This window comes from Bos javanicus, chromosome 8 (assembly GCF_032452875.1).
Source record: "Bos javanicus breed banteng chromosome 8, ARS-OSU_banteng_1.0, whole genome shotgun sequence".
Classification (NCBI taxonomy): Eukaryota; Metazoa; Chordata; class Mammalia; order Artiodactyla; family Bovidae; genus Bos; species Bos javanicus.
The window spans coordinates 40,932,838-40,949,049 of NC_083875.1; the positions used below are offsets into that span (position 1 = coordinate 40,932,838).

General features: G+C 38.9%; 1 protein-coding gene across 4 annotated transcripts in view; it reads left to right on the top strand.

The window, feature by feature from the left end:
- The window catches only part of GLIS3 (GLIS family zinc finger 3), a 499,909-nt gene that overhangs the window by 143,916 nt on the left and 339,781 nt on the right, over positions 1-16,212 (top strand). The window lies entirely within an intron of this gene.

Here is a 16,212-nt window from a genome sequence, read left to right on the forward strand (position 1 = left end):
AAGATAAAGGTACAGGTAATATATAAAGTAGAATGGATCAGTAACATAAAAGATGCAAAAATAACATTACCTGGGTTTTTAGAGGAGGGATAAAGCACCTGAAACTTGGAATAGGAAGCAGGACTCTGGAATGTTTGTTTCAAGGAGGGAATAGCATGTTAGCTGATCTTTAATGATGGGAGTTGGGGATTGTAGGGTTATTAGAGGTGGTGGGTAGGGATTCCTGACTCCTGGAATGGCGTATGTATGAAGGGGTCTCCTGTGAGCACAGCAAGGAAACTAACAGAGCTAGATCTCATCTAGGATCTGTGATAATTAGTAAGAGTTTTCCTGAACCTATTTTCACTATAATAAAAGGGGGAAGGGGTTGAGAGCTAAAGCATTCTCAGTATTCAAAGTTAAATGTTAACTCCTTTGTGTAGTTAACAACTAACTTATTTTTTCCTCCGCAAAAGAAAGAGAGGGAGAAAACACAATGCATTAACCACATTTTTTTTTTTAATTGCCATTACTTATGTGGTTGCTTATTTTCAGGGTAATACATATGTAGCGATTATAAAGATGTGTGCAAACTTGAACAACAGCAGACACACCTTTGTGAGTTCCCTGTGTGGCTTCTGCAGGGTTCTCAGAGAGCTATTTTCAAATACATTCCTAGTTTAGCCATTAGAAAATTATGGGTTTTATTTGTATAAACTCAGCAGCTAAAACAGCACTTCCAGAAAGGTGGGTGAGCTCATCGCCGTCTGAAGCAGGCAAGTTAATGACCTGCCCAGTATTGTTCATGCTGGCCAGTGCTGGCTGACTTCACCAGCAGTTCCGCTTGAAGAGAGACATTGTTTCTTAGGCTGCATATGTTAGATGCTTTCCTCTCTGCACACCACCCCTTGCTGAATGTCCTAGCAGTGCCTGAATGTACAAGCCCTCTACTCTACTTTATGAAACCAAAGAGCAGGTAGCCCTGGAAGTGTAAGCAAAGTACTCTGAGCACAGCTGTCTGAGGCGCCCAGCCAAGAAAAAGATATAAGCACCTTTTATCTCCATACTTTTACACAAACTGCCTATGGAAGCTCCCCAGTGGAAGAGCTTTTTACTTTTAAACACTTTTAAATGTCAGTGACCAAACATCCTGAGAACATGAATAACCTAAGCAGATACTTTTGTTGGTGATTCTGATCACTTTTCAAAAAGAATAATGGTAAAGCATGGAATGGAGATATGTGGAGGAAGAGCATTAGGGATTATAGAATTTGTATTTTCTGTGAGAAATGAAAATATACCATAATGTTGAACTTTTAGGGACTTAGGATATTACCTTCATAACATTGTGGTGAAGGAATGAATGGCTGGAAGAGATGAATTTCAATGGACTTTAACATTGTAAATGTTGAGTGTGTGCTAGGACAGAGTGGCTAGAAAAGTAAGAAGCAGGTGGTGGGTGAAATGCCTTTGATTATACCAATAAGAGTGAATGTATTTGACTCTGAAGGTGTTATTCTGCAGACGGTCAAAATGGAGAAAGAAGAGCAACGTAGTTTTAACTGAATGCTCTTCAGAATGAGTGCCAAATAGAATCCTGGTACATAGGTCCTATCCTCTTTTAAATGAGTAATTTTTGCTTATCCCCTCCTTCCACTATGCTTATCTGCAGGACTGTTTAATTTTTATTACTAAACTAATCCCTATATTAAAGACATAAGACATTCTGTCATAGGTAGGAGAATAGGTGCCTGATGTGAACTTTATTCAGGGTTCTGTCCTTACTGGAGAAAAACCCAATTCACTGTTGAGTAGATTGAAACTGCAGATGCTAATTTAGAAATCCGTTTGCCAGATTCGGGTGACTCTGATAAGACTTTTGTTCTTTTCAATCTTACGTGTTCATGCGCACATTCTTGGGAAGATTGCTGCTGGGTAGTGTTGCATGTCAGAGATGAGAGAAGTTTAGTTATTAACCCCATGTAGAGGGTAAAGGCGGGCAATAGGCAGACTGTGGAATGAGGAAAGGGCCAGGCTGAAACATTTCCAAATGGTATTTTTGTTGTTTATCCTTGTTAATTATTAATATTAATTATTGATGAAAGGCAGTTTTGAGTTACATGCCACACATTGTTCAGGAATAAATTATCACATTTCTTATCTGAAACTATAGTAGATATTAAACTGTTTGAAATAATCAATATTTATTAATTTAGCAAGATTTTCCCCCTTTAACATTAAGGACAAAAATTCATTAATTTCTGGCTCATAAAGAGTTTTCATGTACGTGTACTCTTCCCTCAGCTTTGGGTGGCTTTTAACACTCAATGAGTGTGTTAAGAACTTTATTTGGGGCTTCCTAGATGGTGCCAGTGGTAAAGAATCTGCCTGCCAATGCAAGAGATGTGGGTTTGATTCCTGGGTTGGGAAGATGTCCTAGAGCTGGAAATGGCAATCCACTCCAGTATTCTTCCCTGGAAAATCCCATGAAGAGAGAAGCCTGGCTGGCTGCAGTCCATGGGGTCACAAAGAGTTGGACACGCCTGAGCACATACACACAAGAACTTTATTTAACCAAATTAGGTCAATAATTTAAAAATATCTTTAGAACAAAGTACATGTTTTATAAAAGACACATAGACAATGCATAAAGCTTTGTAGGTTAAAATTGCCAATTTAGTTGTGAGTATTGTGCTTTGTCTCAAATATCTGAGCCTTTTCAGATATCCACTCTATGATCATCTGAGCTTCTTGGACGTGGGATTTTTAGGCATCTCCATATTTTGTAGTTTATCATATAGGTTTAAACGAAGTCTATTCTGTTCAGAATCCAGTGGGCAGATACATAAAGGATTGAAGATAGCTCCTGGAGTCAAAACTGGCTGATGGTCTGTGTGTGTGTGTGTGTGTGCATGCATGCATGTGTGCGTGTGTGTGTGAGGGGTTGGGGATAGAAGAAGAGGTGTGGAGAGAAAGAGAGGTTGAGATGGAAGGTCTGTCTGACAGAAAAGGAACTGATGTGACTTGGAGATGTTGCTCTCACAGTCAGGCTATAAAATTCAATGTTTAATTCTTAGGCATTACAGTCTTTTTGAATGTTATTAAGATTCATTTTAGCCTCAGTCTTAAAGACTGTGTATTGGGCTTCCTGTGGCCTTTACTCATTCTGCTCATTTAACTCTGTAATATCACAGCAGTCACAGCATTAGCAACCCAAAGAGTTATTTGATTGAGAAAATAGCACACACAGTTGATCCATCTCTGGAGTTTGCCTGGAGGTGACCTGTACTGGTGTACTTTCCCAATATGGAGAGATGGTAATAGTGGCTTGAAAACCTTACCTAAGGTGGAGTAAGTAGTCTGATCCTGGATCAGTTCATTCTCTCTGTCATCTGAAAGACTTTCCCACTGACCTCACCTATAGCTTGGTGTTGATCTCTGTAAGAAATTGATTCACCACTTTTTACAAGCCCCAATCTAAGACCAGAGATTCTCTGGGGGACCTGGGAAGGTCAGCCTTATCTTTATGAAGGTTATGGCTATTTCAACCTTGCTTTTGGTGGAGTCACTTCATTTTGGGAAGAAAAATTCTGCAGTTGTGAAAAATGAGAGACGTTTGCCTTTTTCAAGGGTGCTTGACAGCTATTGGTTTCTCCAGAGAGGATTACTGCTGGAGACAGTTATGAAGAGAACAAGTAACTCTTTTAAATGAACAACATGTTCTTGCTTAAATATTTCCCAGAACAGTTCTAAAGAAATATAATACAGGTAAGTTTTGTTATGTTCTCATTGTGAATTATGTTTACAGGAAACAAAAATAGGATTCGAATCCTAGAGGAGGAAAATCAGGCTTTTTTGTACCAGTGGCTTATGTTTTATGTGTCATGAATTGTAACCATTTATAAAATTATCTGGTTTCTTGCCCCTACTCATGGTTGATTTTTTCCCTCTTTTTCCACCTAGAGAGCTTTGAATTATTTTTATTCATAAGTGAAAAATGTGTTACAGCTTTATTTCCTTTTATTAATAGTTCCTTCTTGCCCTTAACCACATCTCTGACTTTTTGGCATGTAAAGTCCAATGAGCTCATGCTTAATCATGTATAAACAGCCATCTAATTATATGGTTTTGAATTTTCATTTGACCGGCTAAACAAAAATGACACAGAAAAGAGAAACCTGACAACCTTCCTGTCTTTGGGTACCTGGCCTTTCTCTCCCTCACTTTCTCTTCATGCATTTAGTAAAATGCACGTTAAAACTTATCAAAAAATCAGTTTGTACTTGCCAAGTTTCTGAGGTAAATTTGTTCTTTTCAAGGCTACGTGTCAAAAAACAAGTCAGTTAAGCTGAATTATTGTCTTTACAAATTTCTTTCGGACTCCAGTCTTTCCTCCTCTAGAGGGAGGTGTTACTAGAATTCCTTGTGCTACTGGTGTCAGATGACAGAGAAGCCAGTATTCACAGGACAAGATTTCTCAATCCTCATCTCCTTACCTTCACTGAAGTACAATAACAAGGATCCCTGTTCCATATCTTCCCACCCTCCCCAAGATTACTCTGATTGACACATTTTTGAAAGAAGATGATGGGAAAATCTCTCCAAACAAAGGTGCTTACTGTGTTTAAAGAGGAAGGAAGATGTTCTCTATTCCCGCCTCCCCCCTTTTTTTCTCATTGGCTTGGTTCTAGAATTTGAACATGGAGCAAAGTGTCTTCTGAAATTTGTGATGGTTTCACCATAAATAGCTTGCTATGCTTGAAAGCAGAAGACCAAAGACAAGATCCATTCCTTTATTTTTTTTTTCCTGGATATTTAACAAGATAAGTACCTAAAAGAGTAGGGTTTGTTATCTAGTATTTAATAAGTATGAGAGAGAAGAAAGGGATACCTGTGAAATTTGGTGAAAGTGATTTATTTTCTCACTTATTCTTCAACTTTAAGCTATAACTTGGTTTCTCAAAGTACTGTGACTCTGAAGCATGTATATCTTTAAGTGCTAAAATTTATCTAATAATTTCATTAACCTGCTAAGTAGGTTCGTGTGTATGTGCTCAGTCGCTTTAGTCATGTCCACCTCTTTGTGACCTTATGGACTGTATTCTGCCAGGCTTCCATGGAATTCTCCAGACAAGAATACTAGAGTGGTTTGCTATGCCCTCCTCCAGGGGATCTTCCCAACCCAGGGATCAAACCCACGTCTCTTGCATTGCAGGTGGATTCTTTACCCACTGAGCCACCTGGGAAGCCCACTAAGAAGATTTATTTAGAAGCAAATTATATTGACTTTATTTTGAGAATTTAGAGTTAGAATGACCTAAGATGATTGCCTAAATATTTTTCTTTATTGAAGATATTTTAGCAGTATCTTTATAATTTTTCTGCTCATTGTAAGTAGCTAATATTACCCAGTGATTCTTAGTTATTTATTGTAATATTTTATTTCAAAGTGTAGATTTATATTGAAGTTCATGTTCCTCTAATTGTGCAAGAAGATCATAGTGAGACAGCTGTCTTTCTTTGTTATTATTATTATTATTTTTTGGTTATGGCTGTTTAGAATAAAGAGAAGAACAAATTCTGGCGGTTTATACTTTGGTTCATGTGGAGCAATCAAAAGAGGAGGTACTTTGACCACCAAATCAAGACCTTTACTTAATTGACATTTGGAGAATTGGAGAGAGATTTTATTTCTTTCCTTCCTATTTATATTTAAAGCCATAAGAGTTTTTATGTTCCTTATGATTTGTTATTATCATCTAAGAATTTGTAAATTATTTAGGAAATAAGTTTAAATTCAATTAGCATTCAACTTTTTATTCATATTTATTTTCAGCTTTCATATTCAAACTCAGATAATTAATAATACTACAATAAAGTATTACTTTAGGGAGAATATAAGCACTACTTATTTTTTAATTGAATGAAAAATTCTTTAAAGTCTATAGTGCTTTGCAATTTTCAAATTTGTTGCATGATTTCATATAATACCATAATTACCTTTTTCCCCTCTATAACTCCTCCCGGCTTCCTGATTCCCGTTGGTAACCACTAGTTTTTCCTCTGTAAGTCTGCTTCTTTTTTGTTTTGTTCACTGCTGCTGCTATGTCACTTCAGTTGTGTCCGACTCTGTGCGATCCCATAGACAGCAGCCCACCAGGCTCCCCCATCCCTGGGATTCTCCAGGCAAGAACACTGGAGTTGGCTGCCGTTTCCTTCTCCAATGCAAGAAAGTGAAAAGTGAAAGTGAAGTCACTCAGTCCTGTCCAACTCTTAGCGACCCCATGGACTGCAGCCCACCAGGCTTCTCTGTCCATGGGATTTTCCAGGCAAGAGGACTGGAGTGGGGTGCCATTGCCTTCTCCAGTTTTGTTCACTAGTTTGTTGTATTTTTAGATTTCACATACATGTGATATTATACAGTATTTGTCTTTCTCTTTTTGACTTACTTCATTTAGCATAATGCAGTCCAAGGTGATCCATGTTGCTGCAAATGGTAAAAAAAAATGTTATGACTGAGTAGTATTCCCTTGTCTGTGTATGTGTGTATGTGTGTGTATTTGCCATATCTTCTTTATCCATTCACCTGATGATAAACACTTAGGTTGCTTCCGTACTTTGGTAGCTGTAAACAGGGCTGTTATGAATGTTGGGGTGCATGTATCTTTTCGAGTTAGTGTTTTGTTGTCGTTGTGTTGCTGTTTGGATATATATCCAGGAGTGGAATTTCTGGGTCATGGTAGTTCTATTTATGATAGTTCTATTTCTAACTTTTTGCGGAACCTCCAGGCTGTTTTCCACAGTGACTGCTCTGATTTACAGTCCCACCAACAGTGAAAGAAGGTTCCCTTTTCTCCACATCCTTGTCAACTTTTTTTTTTTAACTTTTTATTTTGTACTGGAGCATAGCCACTTAACAACGTTGTGATTTTTTCAGGTGAGCCGCAAAGGGACTCATCCATGCATATACCTGTATGCATTCTCTCCAAACTTTCCTCCTATCCAGGCTGCCACATTGAGCAGGGTTCCATGTTCCTCACCAATATTTGAATTTGTGTTCTTTTTGATGATAGTCATTCTGATAGGTGTGAGGTGATGTCTCATTGTGGTTTTAATTTGCATTTCCCTGATGACTTGAGAAGTTGAGCATCTTTTCATGTTGACCATCTGCATTTCCTCTTTGGAAAAATGTCTATTAAATTCTTCTGCCCATTTTTTTATCTGGTTGTTTGTTTTTTTGATGTTGGTTTGTATGAGCTGTTTATATATTGAATATTAATCCCTTATTAGTCATGTCATTTGCAAATATTTTTCTCCTATTCCATAGGTTGTCTTTTCATTTTGTCAGTGGTTTCCTTTGCTGTGCAAAAGCTTCTAAGTTTAATTTGGTCCCATTTGTTTATTTTTGCTTTTTTTGTCTTTGCTTTAGGAGATGGATCTCCAAAAAATTACAAGCAGCACTTTAAAAAAAATTGAATTTGTTTATTTTTAATTGAAGGATAATTGCTTTGCAGTATTGCATTGGTTTCTACCAAACATCAACATGAATCAGCCATAAGTTTACCCATGGCCCCTCCCACTTGAACATCCCTCCTACCTCCCTCCCCACCCCACCCTTCTAGGTTGTTACCGATCCCCAGTTTGAGTTCCCTGAGTCATACAGCAAATTCCCATTGGCTATCTATTTTACATATGGTAATATTTGTTTCCATGTTACTCTCCATACCTCCCACCCTCTCCTTCTCCCCTGCCCCACACCAGCCATGTCCATAAGTCTGTTTTCAGTGTCTGTCTCCATTGCTTCCCTGCAAAAAGCTTCATCAGTACCATCTTTCCGGATTCCATATATATGCATTAGTATATGATAAATGTTCTTCTTTTTCTGACTTACTTCACTCTGTATAGTAGACTCTAGGTTCATCTACCTTATTAGGACTGACTAAAATGTGTTCTTTTTTATGGCTGAGTAATATTCCATTGTACATTTGTACCACAGCTTATTCATCCATTCATCTGTCCATGGGCATCTAGGTTGCTTCCATGTCCTAGCTATTGTAAACAGAACTGCTGCAATGAACTTTGGGTTACATGTGTCTTTTTCAGTTTGGTTTGTTCAGAGCATATGGCTAGTAGTGGGATTACAGTGTCATATGATGGTTTAATTCCTAGTTTTTTTAGGAATCTCCATACTAGAGATTCTCCATACTCCACACTAGAGATTCTCCATACTCCATACTCCATACTAGAGAACTCCATATGGAGTTCTCCATAGTGGCTCTATCAATTTGCATTCCCACCAACAGTGCAAGAGGGTTCCCTTTTTCTTCACATCCTCTCCAGCATTTATTGTTCGTAGATTTTTTGATGATTCTGACCATTCTGACCTGTGTGAGGTGATATCTCATTGTAGTTTTGATTTGCATTTCTCTAACAATGAGTGATGTTAAGCATCTTTTCATGTGTTTATTAGCCATCTGTATGTTTTCTTTGATCTGTTTAGGTCTTTGCCCATTTTTTGATTGGGTTGTGTGTTTTTCTGGTATTGACTTGTATGAGCTCAAACATCACTTTTAATCTAGATTTTTTTTCATACTGGTGTCAATCTGTGTTATGATTGCTTTTTTGTATTGATGAGAAAGAATTTGGATTGAATATAATGTTCTTTTCATTTGACCTAACTTCATTATTATTGTTCAGTTATTGCTGATATAGTGTCTGAATTTAACACCTGTAAGGTATAGAGATAAAACAGTCACAGTTACATTAATATTAACTCATATTCCAGTTATATTTACAAAGATGCTTGGATTACTCTAGTTATAAGTTCAAAAATGCCATTAAATAAAGGACACACTGGGAACTTACACTATGTAGGCCTTAGATTATCTGTGTTGAGACTTGTGATGTTAGAATTTTTAAAAATATTTTGGTAGTTAATGTTACATAATTTTACACAATGACAGGTTTCAAGTTGCTTGAGCCAAAGGGTAGATATTTCAGCTTCCAATCTCTCTAATTTTAATCGAATCCATAGTGGATGTGACTTACTCTACCAACTCTCACATAATTGAAAGAGTTCTTTAAATTGTTTCCTTTAAAAGAAAACAAATCAGACTCCAAAACCCTGAAATTTAATATCAGTCATTGTTGGTTGGAGTACCCAGTGTCTTGCCAGAGAGACAAGATCACAGGGTCTTTATACAGAGCAGACTACAGCAAAAGCTTTTCTGATTTTTGGTCCAGGTTACTACTGAGGTAGGTGCCTACTTAGCCAAGCCCACATGGTCTCTGGAAGTCTGTTGCTTGCCAAGCGATGTGCTTGGCACAGAAACCTTTGCCAGAGCTGGGAGCCCCTAGACCTAGAGCCTAGGCTTGGTACATTTGCCATTGCAACCATTCTCTCCACCCCCATTGCCTTTGCTGAGAGCTGCCTCACTACTCAAGGTACTGTAAAACTGATGTTCTTCCCAACTTTGGGCAGTCTCTCCTCTGGCTTTCTCTTCAGAGGTACTCAGAGCACCTGGCTAATCTCAGTGGATTTAGGTTTCCCCACAGTTTATTGACTATGCCAAAGCCTTTGACTGTGTGGATCACAATAAACTGTGGAGAATTCTGAAAGAGATGGGAATACCAGACCACCTGATCTGCCTCTTGAGAAACCTATATGCAGGTCAGGAAGCAACAGTTAGAACTGGACATGGAACAACAGACTGGTTCCAAATAGGAAAAGGAGTACGTCAAGGCTGTATATTATCACCCTGCTTATTTAACTTATATGCAGAGTACATCATGAGAAATGCTGGGCTGGAAGAAGCACAAGCTGGAATCAAGATTGCTGGGAGAAATATCAATAACCTCAGATATGCAGATGACACCACCCTTATGGCAGAAAGTGAAGAGAAACTTAAAAGCCTCTTGATGAAAGTGAAAGAGGAGAGTGAAATAGTTGGCTTAAAGCTCAACATTCAGAAAACGAAGATCATGGCATCTGGTCCCATAACTTCATGGGAAATAGATGGGGAAACAGTGTCAGATTTTATTTTGGGGGGCTCTAAAATCACTGCAGATGGTGACTGCAGCCATGAAATTAAAAGACACTTACTCCTTGGAAGGAAAGTTATGACCAACCTAGATAGCATATTGAAAAGCAGAGACATTACTTTGCCAACAAAGGTCCGTCTAGTCAAGGCTATGGTTTTTCCAGTGGTCATGTATGGATGTGAAAGTTGGACTGTGAAGAAAGCTGAGCACTGAAGAATTGATGCTTTTGAACTGTGGTGTTGCAGAAGACTCTTGAGAGTCCCTTGGACTGCAAGGAAATCCAACCAGTCCATTGTGAAGGAGATCAGCCCTGGGTGTTCTTTGGAAGGAATGATGCTAAAGCTGAAACTACAGTGCTTTGGCCACCTCATGCGAAGAGTTGACTCATTGGAAAAGACTCTGATGCTGGGAGGGATTGGGGGCAGGAGGAGAAGGGGACAACAGAGGATGAGATGGCTGGATGGCATCACTGACTCGATGGATGTGAGTTTGAGTGAACTCTGGGAGTTGGTGATGGACAGGGAGGCCTGGCATGCTGTGATTCACGGGGTCGCAAAGAGTCGGACATGACTGAGTGACTGAACTGAACTGAACAGGACTAGAAGAAATAATGAAACCAAGCAGTGTCTACTTTTGACCCTTTTATAATTTTTCTTGAGACAAAGGAGCACAAAATACAAGTAGCAGCTCAACAAATTTTCTTACATGTACCTAGGCTGTTGAATGGACATTGGAGCACAAGTTGAGAATCTATAGCCTAGAAGCAAAAGATATCTTGTTCATAAGACAGTTGAACAATGATGTGTGACTTCTGGATGCAGGAAGCCAAGTATTTTCCAGTTCTTGGAAATATGGGTGACAATTTTTAGTATAAGAGAATGTGATCTCCATAACTGTCTCCCATTTCTTTGGGTCATATGATTCTGGGCATCTCATTTGAACTTGTAAGCCTATATAGAATGTGTGACAAAAAATTATAATACAGTATATGTTTCTTTGGACAGTTCTGAGGAGTTACTATGATGTTAGCCCAGTAGCTTTTAATGATGACTATAAGTTATGACTTTTAGATACTAAGAAGATATCCTGGTTATGAAGAACTGAATGAGATTTCCCCTTAGAACCAGCTCTTAGATCCTAAAGAACAAGTTCTGGTGATTTACATTGACTGTCTTAGACTACTCTCCCTTCATGTCAAGATGTGTATGTGTGTATGTATAGGGAATAAGGAGAGATGCAGCAAACCAATATTTCCAGCTCCTCAGGGACTAAGGATATATCAACAATTGTATTCACCAGGGATCTCTTTCTTTCTTCTACATCACAGCTCACTTTTAAGAGGGAACTTCTCACTTTGTGACCTTGAACTATATTTTTGTTAAAAGTGGTATTGTTTATTCATTCATCCATTTGTTGAGCACCTACTATCTGACAGGGGATCCCAGTCATTGTTCCATACAGTGAGAAGTTTTGATAGTAGGCAGCTTTGCCAGTTCTCTTCCAAGCACATTTTTCTCACTTCACTTTGGTAAACCTCCTCTTCACACTTCCCTCTCCCCTCAGGCCATTAAAAGGCTCAGGTCAAGTTTCACCTCCTCCACCAATCTTCCTCCAGTTAACAGCTCTTTTTCTTGTCTAATCTATTTCTTTGCTTGGCACATGGCAGCTCAGTTTAAGATTGGATGTTTCCTTCTGTCAGAATGGTGGTGGTGGTTTAGTCGCTAAGTCGTGTCCGACTCTTGTGACCTCGTGGACTGTAGCCCGCCAGGCTCCTCTGTCCATGGGATTTTCCAGGCAAGAATACTGGAGTGGATTGCCGTTTCCTTCTCCAGGGGATCTTCCCAACCCAGGAATCGAACCCAGGTCTCCTGCATCTGCAGTCAGATTCTTTACCAACTGAGCTATGAGGGAAGCCCCATAGCTATCATCAAGAAGACCACATATAAGGCTTCCCTGGTGGCTCAGATGGTTTAAAAAAAAAAAAAAAGAACATATATAACAAATGCTGTGAGGATATGGAGAAAAGAGCACACTCCTACATTGTTGTGGGGGAATGTAAACTGGTGCAGCCATGGTGGAAAAAAAACAGCATGGAGGTTCCTTCAGTTCAGTGCAGTTTAGTTCAGCCGCTCAGTCATGTCCAACTCTTTGCGACCCCATGAATTGCACACCAGGCCTCCCTGTCCATCACCAACTCCCGGAGTCCGCCCAAACTCATGTGCATCGAGTCGGTGATGCCATCCAGCCATCTCATCCTCTGTCGTCCCCTTCTCCTCCTGCCCTCAATCCCTCCCAGCATCAGGGTCTTTTCCAATGAGTCAACTCTTCATATGAGGTGGCCAAAGTACTGGAGTTTCAGCTTTAGCATCAGTCCTTCCAATGAACACCCAGGACTGGTCTCCTTTAGGATGGACTGGTTGGATCTCCTTGCAGTCCAAGGGACTCTCAAGAGTCTTCTCCAACACCACAGTTCAAAAGCATCAATTCTTCGGCGCTCAACTTTCTTCACAGTCCAACTCTCACATCCAAACATGACCACTGGAAAAACAAAAAACTAAGAATAGAACTACTATGTACGTGCTAAGTCGCTTCAGTCATGTCTGACTGCTTGCGACCCTATACACTATAGCCTTCTAGGCTCCTTTGTCCTTGGGACTCTCCAGGCAAGGATACTGGAGTGGACACAGACATAAAGAACAGACTTTTGGATTCAGTGGGAGAAGGAGATGGTGGAAAGATTTGAGAGAATAGCACTGAAACATATACATTACCATATGTAAAATCAAGTTTGATGCATGAAGCAGGGCACCCAAAGCTGGTGCTCTGGGACAACCTAGAGGGATAGGGTGGGGAGGGAGGTGGGAGCGGGGCTCAGGATGGAGGGTACACAAGTATACCTGTGGCTGATTCATGGTGATATATGACAGAAACCATCACAATTTTGTAATTATCCTCCAATTAAAATAAATAAATTTTTAAAATTTTATTTAAAATTTTAAATCAATTAGATTTAAATTGATTTAAAAATTAAATCGATTTAAAATTTTAAATCGACTTAAAATTTTAAGTCGATTGCCACGCCCTCCTCCAGGTGACCTTCCCCACTCAGGATATGACCCAGAAATTCCGTTCTTGGGTATATATCCAAAAAACACTAATTTGAAAAGATACCTTCACCCCAATGTTCATAGCAGCAGTATTTACAACTGTCAAGGTATGGAAGCAACCTAAGTGTCTATCATCAGGTGAATGGATAAAGAAGATATGAGATACACACACACACACACACACAGACATACACACACACACACAATGGAATACTACTCTCAGCAATCAAAAAGGATAATATTTTGCATGTGCAGCAATATGTGAATGGACTTGGAGGGCATTATGATAACTGAAATAAGTCAGAAAGAGAAAGGCAAATATTGTATGATATCACTTATATGTGGAATCTAGAAATAAAACAAACTAGTGAATAAAACAAAAAAGAAGCAGACTCATAGATGAAGAAAACAAACCAGTGATTACCAGTGGGAAGAGAGAAGAGGGGAGGGGCAATATAGGGGTAGGGGGAAAAAGGTTATTATGGGATTAGATGAAATCCCATGTGTGAAACTTGTTGAAAATTGTAAAGCACTGTAGATTTTAAAGGATCTTTCATTCAATTAAAAAAAATCAGGTGTTTCTTAATCATTTCATGTGTTGATTAAAACTCTTTGCTACTGGTCAGAGGCTCTTTGGGGGAAAACCTAATGGCCTAGGCCTCCGTTACTATAGCACAGCACAAAGCCCACAGGTAGTGCTTAATAAATGTGATCTGTTCATGGTTTTGGGGAAACTGAAGCAGTTTTCCCATTAAAATATGCTTCCGTCCTCTTTTTTTCCTCATCTTTTCTTATATTCATGGAAGTCCTCTTTTTACAGAGCAAGTATAATTTCACCTTGAATTCATATATCTTTATAGATTAATCACATGTGTAAGCCTTGATGTAAGTCTACTAGATTTTATAGTAAGCAACAATTGTTTAGCTTATCTATGTGTCTGGACTCCCTAGAGTATATACTATACCACAGAGCAGGAGCACAAATAAATGAATACCTAGTCCATGAGCGACAAATTTATGCCAGTACTGGTATTTCAGCTTTTCAGAGTAATGGTTTGCTTATTTAACAAATGTATCTGCTCTTGTCCCATGGGATTGTTAGAAAATTGGTCCAGGGAAAAGCAGTAAAATGTGCTTACATTTCCTCTTTGGTTTTCTAGGCTAATTGTTGGTGAACTTTATTTAACACTCTTGCTTCACTAAGAGTCTCTATGGAGCAAAGCAGGTTTCAGTTAACTTGGCAAATCATTACAAGAGAGAACAGAAAGGTCAGCATAAGCACTCTGTACTAATTAGTTGATAATTGATGTACAATAGCTGACTGATGGGACTTTAGAATATCAAGTTTGGGAATGCTGTTTAATGTATCTTTACATCTTTATGAGGTGGTTTGGAGCTGTGTGTTCTTAATAACGTCTTATCAGGAGTGCCCAGTGGTGGGGAGAAAGAAGACTGAGACTTCTTGTCCAGGAATCCAGGGCACTGAGTGGCACAGAAAGCAATATGATATTTTTTAATCTCTCAGAGTATAAATACAATTCCATTTAATGCAGGGATAAAATGAAATGAGTAATGCTGGTGATTCCATACTTGGTGGCCAACATTCCTGAATACTGACTAAGGTTAGAAGAGTGTTAGTGTGAAAGTTATATTCTTTGTGGGATAAACTTGATAGATTCAAGCTGAACTCCAGGGGGCACAGTGGTGGGACATTGCCACAATTCATGGGAATCTTAATTAATCTGGATTAGGACTTAATCTATTTATTATCTGGTAATGAGTAATTAATTTCAAACTGGAGTTACAAAAATGACCTTTATATGACCTCCTCCTTTTAATTTTTAAAATTTATTTATTTTTCCTCCTCTTTATTTATTTTATTTTTTAATTTAAATTTATTTATTTTAATTGGAGGCTAATTACTTTACACTATTGTATTGGTTTTGCCATACATCAACATGAATCCACCACAGGCATACACATGTTCCCCATCCTGAATCCCCCTCCCACCTCCCTCCCCATACCATCCTTCCGGGTCATCCCTGTGCACCAGCCCCAAGCATCCTGTATCGAACCTGAACTGGCAATTCGTTTCTTATATGACATTATACATGTTTCCATGACATTCCCCCAAATCATCCCACCCTCTCCCTCTCCCACAGAGTCCAAAAGACTGTTCTATACATCTGTGTCTCTTTTACTGTCTTGCATACAGGGTTGTCGTTACCATCTTTCTAAATTCCATATATATGCGTTAGTATACTGTATTGATGTTTTTCTTTCTGGCTTACTTCACTCTGTGTAATAGGCTCCAGTTTCATCCACCTCATTAGAACTGATTCAAATGTATTCTTTTTAATGGCTGAGTAATACTCCATTGTGTATATGTACCACTGCTTTCTTATCCATTCATCTGCTGATGGACATCTAGGTTGCTTCCATGTCCTGGCTATTATAAACAGTGCTGCGATGAACATTGGGGTACACGTGTCTCTTTCAATTCTGGTTTCCTCGGTGTGTATGCCCAGCAGTGGGATTGCTGGGTCATAAGGCAGTTCTATTTCCAGTTTTTTAAGGAATCTCCACACTGTTCTCCATAGTGGCTGTACTAGTTTGCATTCCCACCAACAGTGTAAGAGGGTTCCCTTTTCTCCACACCTTCTCCAGCATTTATTGCTTGTAGACTTTTGGATTGCAGCCATTCTGACTGGCGTGCAATGGTAACCTCATTGTGGTTTTGATTTGCACTTCTCTGATAATGAGCGATGTTGAGCATCTTTTCATGTGTTTGTTAGCCATCTGTATGTCTTCTTTGGAGAAATGTCTATTTAGTTCTTTGGCCCATTTTTTGATTGGGTCGTTTATTTTTCTGGAATTGAGCTGCAGGAGTTGCTTGTATATTTTTGAGATTAGTTGTTTGTCAGTTGCTTCATTTGCTATTATTTTCTCCCATCCTGAAAGCTGTCTTTTCACCTTGCTTATAGTTTCCTTTGTTGTGCAGAAGCTTTTAATTTTAATTAGGTCCCATTTGTTTATTTTTGCTTTTATTTCCAATATTCTGGGAGGTGGGTCATAAAGGATCCTG